This window comes from Lytechinus variegatus, chromosome 6 (genome assembly GCF_018143015.1).
Source record: "Lytechinus variegatus isolate NC3 chromosome 6, Lvar_3.0, whole genome shotgun sequence".
NCBI lineage: Eukaryota > Metazoa > Echinodermata > Echinoidea > Temnopleuroida > Toxopneustidae > Lytechinus > Lytechinus variegatus.
Genome location: NC_054745.1, coordinates 47,032,394 through 47,048,130, shown reverse-complemented (window position 1 = coordinate 47,048,130; position 15,737 = coordinate 47,032,394). Strand labels below are relative to the sequence as shown.

General features: G+C 35.3%; 1 pseudogene; it reads left to right on the top strand.

Annotated features, from left to right (window-relative positions):
* The first annotated feature begins 1,578 nt into the window (after nt 1-1,578).
* On the top strand, nt 1,579-11,895 carry LOC121417910 (annotated as a pseudogene).
* The last annotated feature ends 3,842 nt before the right edge of the window (nt 11,896-15,737 follow it).

The following is a 15,737-nucleotide window of genomic DNA, read 5'->3' as shown; positions in this document are numbered from 1 at the left end:
AGGATACTTTAGCAATCACTACGCACACGCTTTCTACAACACATAAATACATTTGATATTACTCTACTCCACCTACGTCGATCTTACCAAGGCTTTCGACACTGTTAGCAGAGAGGGTCTTTGGAGAATCATGGCGAAGTATGGTTGCCCAAAAAAGTTCATCGCCATCGTACGACAGCTTCATGATGGCATGCTGGCAAGAGTTCAGGACAACGGCGAGACCTCTGACTCATTCCATGTCTCCAACGGAGTGAAACAAGACTGTGTCCTTGCTCCCACCTTGTTCAGTCTCATGCTCTCAGCCATGCTGACTGATGCCTTCAGCAACACAAACATGGGCATTGGCATCAGGTACAGGACTGATGGCTCTGTCTTCAACCTTAGGAGGCTTAAAGCAAAAACCAAAGTCTCAACTGACACTATCAATGACTTCCTGTTTGCTGATGATTGTGCCCTCACTGCTTCCACAGAGGTTGACATGCAACATAGTGTTGACAAGTTCACTGAGGCCTGCAACAACTTCGGCCTTATCATCAGCACAAAGAAGACTGAAGTATTACATCAACCAGCTCCAGGAAAGCCTTACGTTGAACCCAACATCACAATAAGCGGACAACGTCTAAATGTGGTGGACAAGTTCACATACCTCGGCAGCACACTCACAAGAAACGTTGTCATTGACGATGAAGTCAATGTCAGACTTGCTAAGGCAAGCACTGCCTTCGGCAGACTTTACAAGAACGTTTGGAACGGGAGAGGAATCTCAGCAACAACCAATATCAAGGTCTACAGGGCCATGGTTCTTACCACATTGTTGTACGGCTGTGAAACATGGACAGTATATCGGCGCCATGCCAGGAAGTTGAACCATTTCCACACCACCTGTCTGAGAAAACTTCTAGGCATCAAGTGGCAAGACAGGATACCAGACACTGAGGTCCTCACTCGTGCCAACCTGCCCAGCATTTACACCGTCCTGATGCAGTCTCAGCTCCGGTGGGCAGGACATGTAGCTCGCATGCTGGACGAACGTCTGCCAAAGAAACTTCTGTTTGGCGAGCTCCAGGAAGGAAGACGCTTTCATGGAGGCCCAAAGAAGCGATTTAAAGACACACTAAAAGAATCACTTAAGTCTTTTAACATCAACCATGACACATGGGAACAGAAAGCCCAAGACAGAGGAGCATGGCGAACAGCTGTACATAAGGGTGCTGTAACATGTGAGGCCAATAGGACCGTAGTGGCCGTAGCCCGCAGGCAGGCCAGGAAGGCAAGGACTGCCAACCCTGTAGCAGCAGCCAATATTCCCTGTCCACACTGTCAGAGACTATTTAGGGCACAGATTGGCCTGACTAGCCATTTGCGGACCCATCAAGCTAATGATCAAACCCCAGGATGATTTGATGGTCCTCGTCGCATCGACGGACAAACAAGAAGTGTGTTTTCTAGAGAACGGTTGTATACAATAGGATACTTTGGCAATCACTACGCACACGCTTTCTACAACACATAAATACATTTGATATTACAAGTCAAATAACAAAGGATAGCTGAGGGGGTTTTGTCGAAAAAGACGGGATGAAGAAGAGAAAGATGAATGATTTAGTAGAGAGAGAGAGTGGGTGTGGGTGAGAGAGAGGGTGTGTGTGTGTGTGTGTGTGAATGGAGGATGGATTACAAAAGAAGGAGATATAGATGGAGGACAGAGATGAGGGGTAGAGAATGGGAGAGAGTTAATACAGAGAAAAGAATTTGCATGGGTGTGTGCGCACGTGCGTGTGTGATTGTGTTAGAGAGGGAGGGTGCGTGTGTGTATGTGTGCGTGTGTGTGATAGAGAGGGGGTGGTTGAGAGAGTGTGTGTGTGTGTGTGAATGGAGGATGGATTTAAAAAGAAAGGAAATATATAAATGGAGAACAGAGATGAGGGGTAGAGAATGGGAGAGAGTTAATACAAAAGGGAGAGAAAAGAATTTGCGTGGGTGTGTTTGAGGGTGCATGCGTGTTTAAGTGGATGTGTGCGTGTTAGGGTGGTTGATGTCAAATTTCAAGTTTGAAACAAATCGAATCAACATAAAAAAAGATTGGCAATTAGTTCAAGAGGACAATGTTCTAAAGAGTAAAGGTTCGTATACTGTCAAAATGTCTGTCATCCTTATCTTAATACATTGAATTCATTCTGTCATTTGTTAGCCATGGAGAAGATCAGAATTGAATTTCCATGAAATTATTGATTCTGGAGAGGAGGTCTTACTGTGATATGATGGACTTCAACACTAAAGAATGTCTTTTGAACAAGTGCAGGTTAACAGCAATTTAAAAGTTCTTATTTTTTCGCTGCTTCTTTACCCCCCCCCCCCCATTTAATTAATACAGATGCAATCAATTTTCAAACACGATAGGAAAGGATAGTGGTTGAGATGGAGTTATTAAAATGTAGTTGTATTTTTTATCACCACGTAGCTCATGGATCACATCCATTTTTTTTTGCAATCAATTCTTAACCAGTTTAATCTGAAGCACGAAAAGGTTGCTCTGCTCTGGGTCTTATGTAAATGCACCCACTACATGCCATATGCGATCATCATACACACGATGTTCCTTTCTTACTTTACATGCTTTATGGAATTCTTTTCAAATCTTTTCATCTTTTCAAATGCTGTCTCATCTTCTTATGTCTCTCTTTTCCCCCGTTTAATAAACACTAATTTGCTTTAAATCATATTCATATTGATATATATTCATGTATTGACATTTTAAGTGCAGTGCAGTAAACGGATATGTACGTCACCGATCAAATAGTGCGAGCGCGAGCTGAAAATGTTTGATAATCAGACCCAAAATGGGACGTTATAAGCAAACTTTTGTAATCATGATACGTACCTGTCTCACTAAACAAAAAATGCGAGCGCGAAGAGCGAACTGAAATATTTGTATATTTTGACCCCATACACGGATAATTTATGGACTATTTTTTAAGGAATCAATTAACAGCATACATATCTCAACATAGTCATCTAATGCGAATGTCAACATGGGTCAAGTACCTGTCGAATTTGCTAAAATTACATCTCAACACACGAAGCACTTGTTGTGGTTGTAATCATTATTATCATACGCATCTCACTAATCATATATTGGGAGCGCGAAGCACGAGCTGAATATTTAGGAAATTCAGACCTGGCGAGGGGCATTCTAAGGCTTGTTTGAAGGAATTCACTAAGACCAAGCGTATTTCACTAACCAAACGATGCGAGCGCGAAGCGCGAGCTGAACATTTCTTATATTCAGATTTATTTCATAAAAGGGGGCAATTACTTTAAATAGTCATGGAAAAGAAGCATATGTCACTACATAAAACAATAATAAGTCGAAGTGCGAGGAAATATATTTCGTGTAAATTGACTTGAAAACGGGAGGTTTTAGTACTGCAGGATCATATATCACGTTGAACAGAGAATGCGAGCACAGGAACAATAAAGACATAGGCCCTGAAATCATGTTTCATAAAATTATGAAAAACGTTTTTTTATGCAAACATAATTACAATGAACAATAATTTATTCTTTGCCACTACGTTTTTCTTCCTTTCTTCCTTTTTTCTTTCCCCGTTTTTTATTTAATTTCTATATTTCGGCAAACCTGCCTGATTTCCAGTAGGTAATATACAACACATCCTAGAAATGTACGACAAATCATTTTTTTTTTTTGGTAAAGCGCACACACAAATTGTGTATTTATTTTTAAACACAGTTTCTATATATTATTACGACCAAACATTTATTTGCTGTAATTTTGTAATAAAACTAAGTTAGAGGCTTGCCTTTTGTACAAGCTTTGCTTTTTTCAGCGAGACCCACCGTTTTACTTTTAAATACAATGTCATCTGAGATAACATGTATTTATTTAATGAATTGTGTTCCTGTAATGATTATGTTATACATATATATTGTATATGTTTTGTAGTCTTTTCGACCATGTTATGTTATGTTTATCATATCGTCGGCCTTATGCCAAAAGGGCCTTAACCCGATTTTAGGGGTTCTGAATTTTTATAATAAATTTAACACATTTCATGTAAAACTTAATAACTTAACACGTTTATCGAAATTGGCTTCAAAAGCAAAAAAAACGACCACAAACTTTTGATTATTAGAGAGGCCGAAACCTTTAAACGCCATTATCTCGGAATGGCCAAAAGCAGTTAAGGCCCTTTTGGCATAAGGCCGACGATATTATGTACATTTGTAAAACGGAAATCAATAAATCGAATCAATCCCTGGGGTGGGGTGATTCAGCACTACCAGTGCCCCTGTTTCCGTATTGTCACTATACCGTACACATGGAGCAATGCCATGTACGATTATACAGTCCACGTTTATTTCCTACTTTGCTGGTGTAATGTCTAATATTTCACGAGTTGTTATCTCTCTGACTCTCTCTCTCTTTCTTTTCTCTTCTCTCTTTCCCTGCTTATTTCTTTGTGAAGTGTTCAATGTTTAACAAGTTCATTTTGTCTCTCCTTTCACTCCCTTTTCATAAATATTCCTTTGCTTTAATTCATACTCATGTTAATCTATTCACAAGAAACACTGAAGCATGTCTCTCATCCATGCTCCCATCGTGACTGATAACTCCTCCAATCAGAAACGCTTTAATCATGTGACCTCTAATAAATCATGACGTTTACCTTTTTGCCTTTGATATAGTGCGTCCCACACAGAAGGAAACCCGTTTTCAGAGATAGATTTTACAATCAAAATGAATATGTTTTTATAATGAATTTGATACTCATGTCAAGAGTGGAATCTCATCTCTCATTTTGAAACCCACAGCTTTAATAGAAAATCGCTTACGCATGGCAGATTACAAAATATTGAGGCATATAAGAAACGATTTGCACAGAAAAAAATATTGCTCTCATTTCAGGGATCAATTGAGAGAAGCTTAACAAAGAATTATAAAAAAAATGCTACTGAGTTAGTCGTCAAATATGCACGGTCGTCGTATCGCGAACAATGTCATTTTTTTCTGGCCATTCTGGATTTGACATTAAAATTTCAAACTCGTCTTGCTCTACAGTGCGTATCAAAAAAAAGTTTACACTTTGAAAAAGCTCTGGGAATTAAAAAATATACAACATTTGGGTAATTTTTTCACATATAATCTTTGGTTTGGGTCTAATCTATCCAATGAAAGTAAAAGTTTTGACAGAATGTTACACTTGAGTGAGCACTGTCTATTTTTTTAAAGCTCGCAGAAATCTGTTTGCGCAGAAATGCTCGTTTTCACGCAGTGTCAAGGGGAAAGGGCGAAATCAAACTTACCCTGCGACACATTTTTCCTACATTTCCCTTGCACTTTTAGTCAATTAAGATAAAACAGACACATTCAAGCATTTTTAAACAAATTTGCCACCCAAATTGAAATTTCAACACTTAGTAAGCACAACTTTTACCCTTTTTGTGCCAGCTGGATCTGAGGACATAACTGAATCTAAACAAAAGTTTACATCAGACATCTCCAGCACTTTTTCACTAAGTTTCTGTTATTTAAAGTGGGTTGACATTTAATTTTTCATTTAATACTTGTTTCTCCACACTTTTCCCAAGCTTGACAATGATTAAAAAAATGAAAATCAAGCCTAATTCATTTTATGTAAATCACAGCTCAGTGTAAATCAAATATCGTCTTGATGGCCTTGGTGTGTGGGGGAGTGGGGCGGGGTGCAATGCACTCTTCGAAGTTAAAAAAGGTCAAAGATATCTTAAAATCAATTTTACTTGCTAAATTCTACGTGTTCTTCATGAAAAACGTTTACTTTTATTCGCATAGCTATTTTAAAGTTCTGCGCAAATCATTTTTCACTAACTTTTCAAAAGTAAGTGGTGCTCACTCAAGCGGAAATATTTTTCGATAGTTATATCGTCATTTGCTTAAATGCATCTGTACCAATGTTTAAATGTGGAAAAATCTTCAGGATATTACAAATTTATAATTTTACAGGGTTTTTTCAAAGTGTAAACTTTTTTTTGATACGCACTGTATAATGCATTAGGTGTTCGTCTCATGCTATAAAGATGAATAATTGAATTATTTGATTATGCAAATGAAATATAAGAATATTTGCCTATGAATTGAAAATACATAGGAATCCCGGGGTTTTTTTCTGGGACGCCCTGTATATGAGGTGTAAAAAAGACCTCGTCAGATGCTAAAAATATACTTACCGTTTCTTTTAACTTTGTTTGGGAAATGTCAGATATTTCATAGATTCTCTCTCTCTTTCCTTATCTATTCTCCTCAATATCACTGCTATACTATTTCTGTGTCTCTTTCTTCTTCTCTTTACTTTAATTCGTATTCATATCGATCAAGGGGTCGTGTGGTCCAGTGGTTAGAGCATTGGACTCAAAATTGCAAGGATGTGAGTTCGAATCCCTACTCTGCCATTGTCTCCACTTTGATAAAAAGGCCAGAGAGTAATATCTGTCGTCTATAAGGTCAGCCACTAAGACTGATTAACCTAGACGTAAAATGTTTCCTAGGTAATCGGTTATGTACCAGCTTGGCGTTTACCAGCAAACGCTGTCCTGCCATAAACAGAAACAAAATCTATTCAGAATACTCATTGAAGTTCATCAATTGTCGACGCTCCCACCTTGAAGCTATTATTATCATGTTCCATGCAAACATGTGACTACTGAAAACTGGGTTGTGACATTTCTCTCAATTCATATTTAATATTCATCCGACTCACAGTAGTACAGCCTAGCCATGTGTGAAAATTACCCTTAAAATAAGGGAATTACCACTGCTTAATTCATAGACGTGTAACGACATTGGTCATGTACATACGCCATCTTGTCTCGCAGCATAGATAAATTATTATTCAACAAATCGGTCTCTGAAGTTTATACAAAGTTTTAAGATAACATCAAAACGATAAATGCTTTTCAAGAGATCATCATAGAATTTGACGTCATTATACTTCAGCGAGGATCAATAAAAACAAGGTGAGTTATGAAGGTCGATAGACGCTACAATGTCATTCTTTCAGATGATATCGAGGAAATAAACAATATTTTATCTAACGATTGAGAACGATCAGTTTGTCGTCGATTTTTATTTCTCCCCTACAGAAATCCAAACGTACTACATGCTAGTAACTAGCTATATAGCGACTAGCTGGTGGCTTGCTTAATTAGCCATTTTAAGCTAGCAAACGATACATGCTCGATAAAAGGTCGATTTTTGTCTGCATTTGTTTATCTCTGTTTTCTCTCTTATCATGTCATGTATTTTGTTAATATTTCATTTTGTAATTGCTGAAATTCATTAGTATTAATTTCTAGTATTTTTGAAGTTTGATGTATAATTTGTATAATTGTAATTGATTTATTGTATAATTGATAATTATGTTTCAAATAGTTTGTACAAATTGTTTATAGAATGTGATTGTGTATTTTGATTTGAGAGAATATAATAAAACATCCTTTAAAAAATGCATATCACAAGCTTATCAAGCTATCCGCTAACAAGCTGCAAGCTAGAGACTAGCATGCGGCTAGCTAGCGACTAGCATGCGGCTAGCTTAAATTTGCTTGAGGGCTAGGTCCATTTCCATGTATTGTAATTTGTACTGTTTTTCAAATAAATATGCAAGTTAGCATCTGATACATATAACTTCGTATTATGTTTGAATTGAAATGAAAACAAGAATGAATATCATATCATCATGTTTGTGCCATATTAATCGATCCCAAATTCATGTGATAAGAATAAACACTCCTACAATATCTATTTCGATTCTTTATAAAATGTTAATACATTTTTTTTTCGTATTTCACCCGCAATAAGATTTGATTAAACATCCTGAGTATTATCGAGCTGATTGGTAAATAAAAAAAAAATATTTGTTTTCATAATTGATGAAATGATTTCGGAACTAACTGAGGAGGACTATTATCTCCTCTAAGTAGTGACTTCTCCACATTGTGTCGTTGATGGCGGTATGACAATGATCATGAGAGAATACTTTATAAATGCTCTTCTGAGAGAACGATATTGGCCGAGTTTCTATTCATAGTTTGTTTGAAACATTAACAGACTAAAAGTAAAGAATTGTCTATGGGATGGGGGAAACGCTCGTGTAGTTATGTAGTTATGAGTACATGTAGTGTTATAATTCCAAAATAGCTGATTTGTAAGTAATGTCTGCAGATGCATGTTATTTTATATTAATTGAAAGGGATATGACTTCTTCTTGCTCATCTCTTCCTTTCCTCTACAGTGCCCATAAAAAGTTTGCTCTTTGCATTTATAATATCCTGATTTTTTTTCCACAATCGAAAATTGGTAGAGGTCTCTTTAATATAATAACGATATAACTGCTAAAAATCTTTCCGTTTGAGTGCGCACCATTATCTTGGGAAAGTTCGGGAAAAAATGATTTGCACAGAAATTGAAAATAGTTATATGGATTAAGGTAAACATTAATCATGAAGAGTTCATTGACTTTATAAAAATAGTTATTTAAGAATATCTTTAAACTTTTCTAATTTGTTTCCTTGCCCGAAATAGTTCATAGAGCCCTAATGCACCCTTGTGCCCCATACACTGAGGCCATTATGATGGCATCTGGCTTTACACGGAGATGTGATTCAGATGCCATGGCTTTGCGTGATTTTCTTTTTGTTAATTATTATGCTAGGGAATATAATTAGTAATTAGTAAACAAGAAATGTTGGAAATATCTCAATTACATGTTTTTTTTTCATTCGGATCCAGATCAAGCTGGCATAAAAGGGTAATGGTTGTGCTTACCTGGGGTAAAAATGTTAGTTTGGGTTGCTAATTTTTTACAGAATTTCAAATGTTACTTTTTATTCAATTGACTGAAAATGCAAAATGAGAAATGAACCGCACGGTCAGTTTGTTTTCTCCGTTTTCAATTGACACAACGTGATCAATGAACAATTCTGCGCAAACCGATTTTTGTGAGATTTATTAAAATGGGCATTGCTCACCCAAGTGTAACGTTCTGTCAAAATGTTTACTTTTATTTGAAACATGAGGCCAAAACTCAAGAATATATGTGAATTGATTACCCCAAATTGTTTCTTTTTCAATTCCAAGAACTTTATCAAAATGTAAAATTCTTATCGATACGCACTGTATAAATGAGAATGAAGTATCCGTTTAAAAAACGGAGCTGCGAAATTTCAGTTCGTGAGACCAATGTTCGGGGAAGGGGGGTATTAAACATTCCACATCAAGGCTTACGCACTTTACTAATCTAACTGGTTATGCTTACTCAAAGCGTAAAGAATATGATTGCATGTATACATGTATATAAACCAAGAAAGCTTTAACGAGCACAAAAAAACCTCGATCAACATTATAGGTTAACAATTCCTATTTTCTCATTTGTGGAAAAAAAATTGAGTAAATCACTTTAGATTCATTTTGTAAGTTAATAACAACCTGATGGTCAGGAGATTTGTATTTACAAAGCCATGTATAGATGGGTTCCATAGAAATAGAAAAAAAATCATAACTTTATCAATCCCTATTTTCATCGTAATAATTGTCTGACATTATTATTTCTATTCTTTTCAATTCATATTATTTTCAGCCTCGAGTACACCTTCATCTTTCTGCTGCATTAAGAACCACGCCATCTTCGGTGAATATTTGATGAATAAGGTATCTTGGAGAGCGCTTACCACAACAGGTAAAATGTCAAATTATGAAAGGCAAAAGGTTTTCTTATTTTCTCACAACAATCAGAAATATTTTTTCTTGTGATTTATGGCATCGTTAATTGTAAGATTTTTTTAAGATTAAGAAAGAGAATTGTTCATAATAGGGATTTGCAAACGTAGGGAGAGAAATCATTTCTAGGATTTATTATTTTTGAAATCGGTAAAATGTTGTTCAATTTTGTATAGCTTTGTTATTCACTAATTCTACATACAAACACAATGCTCGCCCCCACCCACCTCCCCCCCTCTCTCTATCTAGCTATCTGTCTTCCTTTCTTAATTTTTTTTGTCTTTCATTTTCATCAGATCACTACTCAGACCAGATCACTACCCAGACCAACAATGTGAAGGAAAGGACTGTCAATCAATCACAGATGTGACGTACTATGTGGAGGAGAAGAAGAGACTCTGTGATGACTGCGCCTCTAAAGAAGGATGCATCGCAAGAGTGAAAAGGGGTGGGCCAAATATTTATTGTGAAGAACATGATGAAAAGGTAAAATTATATTGTAAATCTCATGGCGTTCCATTGTGTTATTCATGCGCTATGATCAAACATCAACAGCCTTGCGAGAGACAAGATATAAATAATGCAATAAAATACAGAAGGGCGAGGCTAACAGTTCTAAAAAAGAAAAGGGGGGGGGACAAATTGAAAGAAGGTCGTCTGTATGAAGATGAAATTGACCAATGCACGAAAGACACAGACACCCATCTACAAGCTTTGAAAGATGAAGTTAATTCCATAATCAAGGAGGCGTTCAACATAGATAAAGTCAAGGAGAAGATGGAGGCTGACAAAATAAACCAAAATTTTGATGATCAGATTCAAGTACTTCAAGAAGAGATTATGAAGATTAATGAAAAGATTCGAAAGAACAATGAAGAGAGAGAGAGAAACAACTTGAATTAATCCATACAAATGCAGAGATTAGACAAAGACACATGGACAATAAGAAGATTGGTCTTCATAGAGACATTGATAACATTGTTAAAGAGAAGGATAAGAAGATCGGAGAGTTGATGAAATCATTGCAGGATGACACAAAAACAATAGAGAATGCAATACAGACCATAGATACAGTACTAGAAGACGATAAAAACATTGTTAAAGATGGCCATAGTGTGAACATGTCAGTGAGTGATAAACTAAAGAAACCACTTTATAAGAATGATGTGAAACAAATCACTGATAGAATATCAGGTGTGAGGTTTGTGAAGGGTGTTGGGAGAGAGAAGTATGATGGTAGGATTGGTGGGTATGATGGCGAATGGATGCTTAGTGATACAATCAATGTCAGAGATAAATTCACAAACCCAATTATTGTTGACTGCATAGATGAATGTAATGTGATCATCACATATTGGGAGTCAGATAGCAAGCATACATACATGTTTGATATGAACACTAAACACATCCAGAGAGTGATAACAGGTACTGATTCATCATGTGTTTTCTCCTGCGCATTACTGAATGATGACAAGATAGTGTGCGGTAGATGGTTTAGAGGTTGTACAGGGGACAGTTTGACTGAATGCATCAGTGTGTATGACAGACAATGGATGCGCATCAATGACGTCACAATACCAAGAAACACAACGCGCAATATTACATTGGTGTATGTAGCTGTTGACCGTGATGGGATGATCATCGCTGCTGAGTGTGATCAGACTAAGATATACGTCATCAACCCAGCTGATAGTAAGATCGTGAATACCATCACATGTAAACAGAATGTAGTGATGCGAGGTGTGCTATCATCAGGTCACATCATCGCTCAACCTTGCCCTGTTGATGAGAGAGTACCAATCATAGACAGACAGGGTGGTCAAAGGGAAATCCCCCACAGTGATGTCATCTTGAATGTCAGTGTTGATCCTATAACAGACGACCTCTACGTTGTGACATCAGATGAGGAGTACAAGACGTGTGTGATTGATCAGGTGATGAGTGGGAGTGAAGTGAAGGAGAGAAGAATGACGCCATTCCCTCTATCAATTAGACTATCTGATGAGGATGATAGGTTGCTTTACCTTGTTAATTCCCGTGTAATGATCTCATCATCAGGCAAGGTAATTGCTTGTAATGGAGATAGTATTCTCGTCTTCGAAAAGCGATTCACATTCTAAACGATGATATGTCAGGATCATTCACTATGATGAATATCACACACACTGACCAGAATAATACCATCTTTAGATATCTGAAATATCTGTAGCAGTGAGGCCTAATAAGACCTAATAACTCTGACCCATTTTGAACATCACGGTTAACAATAGGAATTTCTTTAAAAAAACATAAATAAACCCCATAATACTCCTGCATCCAAGAACATGTATCAGACATGTGGAAAAAGGTTTCTATATCATTGGTTGAAAATACTATTGGCGAGATCATATTGCATACGATATGATGTGGCCGTCATCATCATCAAGCCTACACGCTCACGATGTATTTTCTTTAAAAATTATTGTTTTATAAAATGTATAATACATCATGTTGATATTCATATACACTGCTTATATTACGACTAATACTACAGTTTTGTTTTATAATACCTTTGTATATTTAGAAATTCTGATACCGATGTAAATGCAGAAATAAAAACAAATTTATGACATAACGGCATAATGCCATATTTTATATTTCTATATTTTCCAGTATTTGAAAGATAGATAACGAAACACACTCACGATTTGAAGGTTTGATTTGATTTGATTTGATTTTATTTACCAACAATATTCACATGTTTACAGGTTATAAAGCAAATTGCATAACAGTTACACATGTATAAAAATACAATGGTAAATGGGACCAGAAAAAAGCACAAGTGCTAATCGAGCCTGACCCCACAAAAATTACAAAATACACTTTTAAGAAGGAAAAACAAAACAAAACAAAAAAATCAATCACAATATATTCCTTGTAAAGGGTTATCATAAACACTTTTGAAGTATCTTAATTGTATTAATTATCTATATTAGACTTACACGTTGATGGTGTGAATTTAGGAAGACAAATAACTTTTTATAGAAATCCTAAAACTATTTCTTGATTTCTTCAATTTGATTTCGACTGGTACTTTATTCCAGAAATTACTACCTAGAAAAGAAGGTGAAAATTGGCCTTGAGTTGTTTTTAGTTTTGGAAGATTTACTTGTTGGCCTTTCTTCTGTCTAGTAGGATAATTGGGCTTAATTAGGTTACAATAATCTGCTAAGGAGTGAGGTGGGTTATTATTACGCAGATCATACATGAAGGTACATACTGATAGATTATGCAAATCATAAACATTAAGAATTTTTAAATCATTAAATAAAGGGCGAGAATGAGCATGCCAGTGACTAAAGGTAATTGCTCGCACTGCCATTTTTGGGAAAAGATATATACAATTCAAGGTGCAGACATTGATCAGATTCTACTGAGTGCGGTGGCTGAACAAATTTAGTCAAGAATTTACAAGAATCCATAGATTTATCGTAAAATTGAACAAAGAGATATATAAACAAATAGATGAATCATTCACCCTCGATTGTACTGGCAATCCTCAAGGAGCGAATGAAATATTCATTTTATTCATGGACAATGTTTAACTTCCATAAAAATATGCCATGAGCCTGTCAGACTTTTAATTTAAACATTGGTGTCACAGCTCTGTTCAATTGATTTCTATCAGAGAACAAACTAAGAGCAAAACACTGACAAGATTGATTGGAATACGACTCAATGTAGATTTCTTAATTTTGACCTTTTTAGTGCAAACACTTATAGGGAGGCCGTCGCACGAAATAATCCCTTTTTAGCCTATTTTTACTGGCCGAGTGCGTTTTCCTGAAATATATTTTCCGTTGACATTATTCTTTATGAAAAACAAAGGAAGAATTATATGCAAGGTTTAATCAATTCAACGGTGTATATGAAGTAAATAATGTAAGATTAGGGGAACTTGGCGGGCGAAGTCGACTGCTAATTGCAAAAACAGATATGGAACATAAAGACACGCGATATATATTAAAGGGGGATACATACATGTTTATATTATGTTGCATGGATAACTGGCATGGAGAGTGAGAGAGAGAGGGGGAGTAGGAAGGTATAGGGAAGAAGATTGGACAGACAGGAAGAAGGGAGAGGATGATAAGTAGAATCTGTTTCAACAATAGACATTAATCCCTTATAATCTCTAGTCATGTTTATGTGCAGTAAGTCAATGGAGTTTGTAAAACCCGATACTGAGAGGGTTAAAAGATTGTGCATTGATATTTCTATCTATATGATGAATATTCAACAGAAAAATTCTATATTTTGACATATTCATATACTGAGAAACCAGTGCACTGACACTTGATAAAGTTATGAGAAAATCATATTATTTACAAAAAATATATTTACCAATTTTTTTTAAATAACCTTTATGAAGGGGGACCCACTATGTACAGTGTATCTGAAAATGGTGAATTTTAAAATAACAGTTTGCTTTTGAATATTATTTTTCAATCAGACCATTAAAAAAAATGATCAATATCAGAATCATGTAAAATTAATGTTTATTCATCTTGGCCTTATTTACATAAAGAATCGTAAGCCTTGCGTAAGAAATATTTTGTTTTGAAATGTAATACTGTAAATAGTTTAGGTTTTTTATAGTTATGAAACTATCATTATGTAATAAGAATTCGTCTTTGATTGATGGTTACATACCAAAATCAAACTGCTAATTGGTTCAATCTTTTATACACAATATAAACATATATTTGGGAAATTATGTGTAGTTCTCTGATACATGGGACTTATTTAAGCGAATGTTTTTTTTAACATAAGGCATATATATACCTTATTCTTTATATTCATGATGCCATACTGCTCAAGATTGTGACAATTATGATGATGATGATGATTATGATGATGATTATGATGATTATGATGACGATGGTGATAATATTAATGATAATGGTGTAGATGATGGCCCAGAATACAATGACTTGTATAAAAATTATAATCTGTTATTAAAAGATAACATATAATTGTACATAGAATGCTGTTATTGATTGCATTTTATTAACTTTGGGTGAACGGTAACGAACAATATGCGAGTAGAAATGTTGAATTAATTCATTCTTGATTCTGTTAATAATATTGGTCGGTGAGATTATCATTCTTGACAAGAGGTTTTAGTTTGTACGTATTCAATGTTATGATATGAAAATCATGTTACATGACCTCATAATCTATAAATTTGTTAGAAATCACAGTGTTTGTTGTGAGTTTAATTTGAAAATTAATTCAATAATAAGGATAACGTTCTTATCCTAAGCAAATTTGAAGCTCTTTCATCTTCACGATAGCGCTGAGATCACGTGGTAAGAATTACGTCGAACCTTATTGGTCAGTAAAGCGTCGTGCAGAAAAGTACTGAAAAATTATAAAAAATACTTATGGTTTTTAGCAAAAAATTGTTTTCTTAAATATCAGTTTTATGCGTTGCGCTCCAGGATATTAATTTTAGCTTTTAAGATAATGACATTAATATTTTTGTTTGTATTGTGCTTCAAAAATATCCTTAAGTGATAAGATATTCAGCAACTCTATCTGCAATGGGTTGGAATTAATTTTGTTACGTTTTATATTTGATGAAATAGGCATACAAACGACAGTAATGATGCCCATATAGAAAACTGTTTTAAACCCATCACACCGTATGTATAAGAAAGAATTATCAATGTAATTTTGATAAAATATATCAAATGATTATATAATGTGTTAATGTTATGTCCAACGTTTTATGTAAAGCCTATAATGTATCATTTTTATGATAAGCGCATGATGTAAATATTACTATTCCTTAATGCGATATATTATCTGATAAAAGGAAGTACAGTGGTGCTAAAAGGTCAGTGAACCCACCAGAAAATGAACACATATTTGAAAGTTGTCAAATTCTACCATCTTTTAGATATGTTATTGTGCAGTC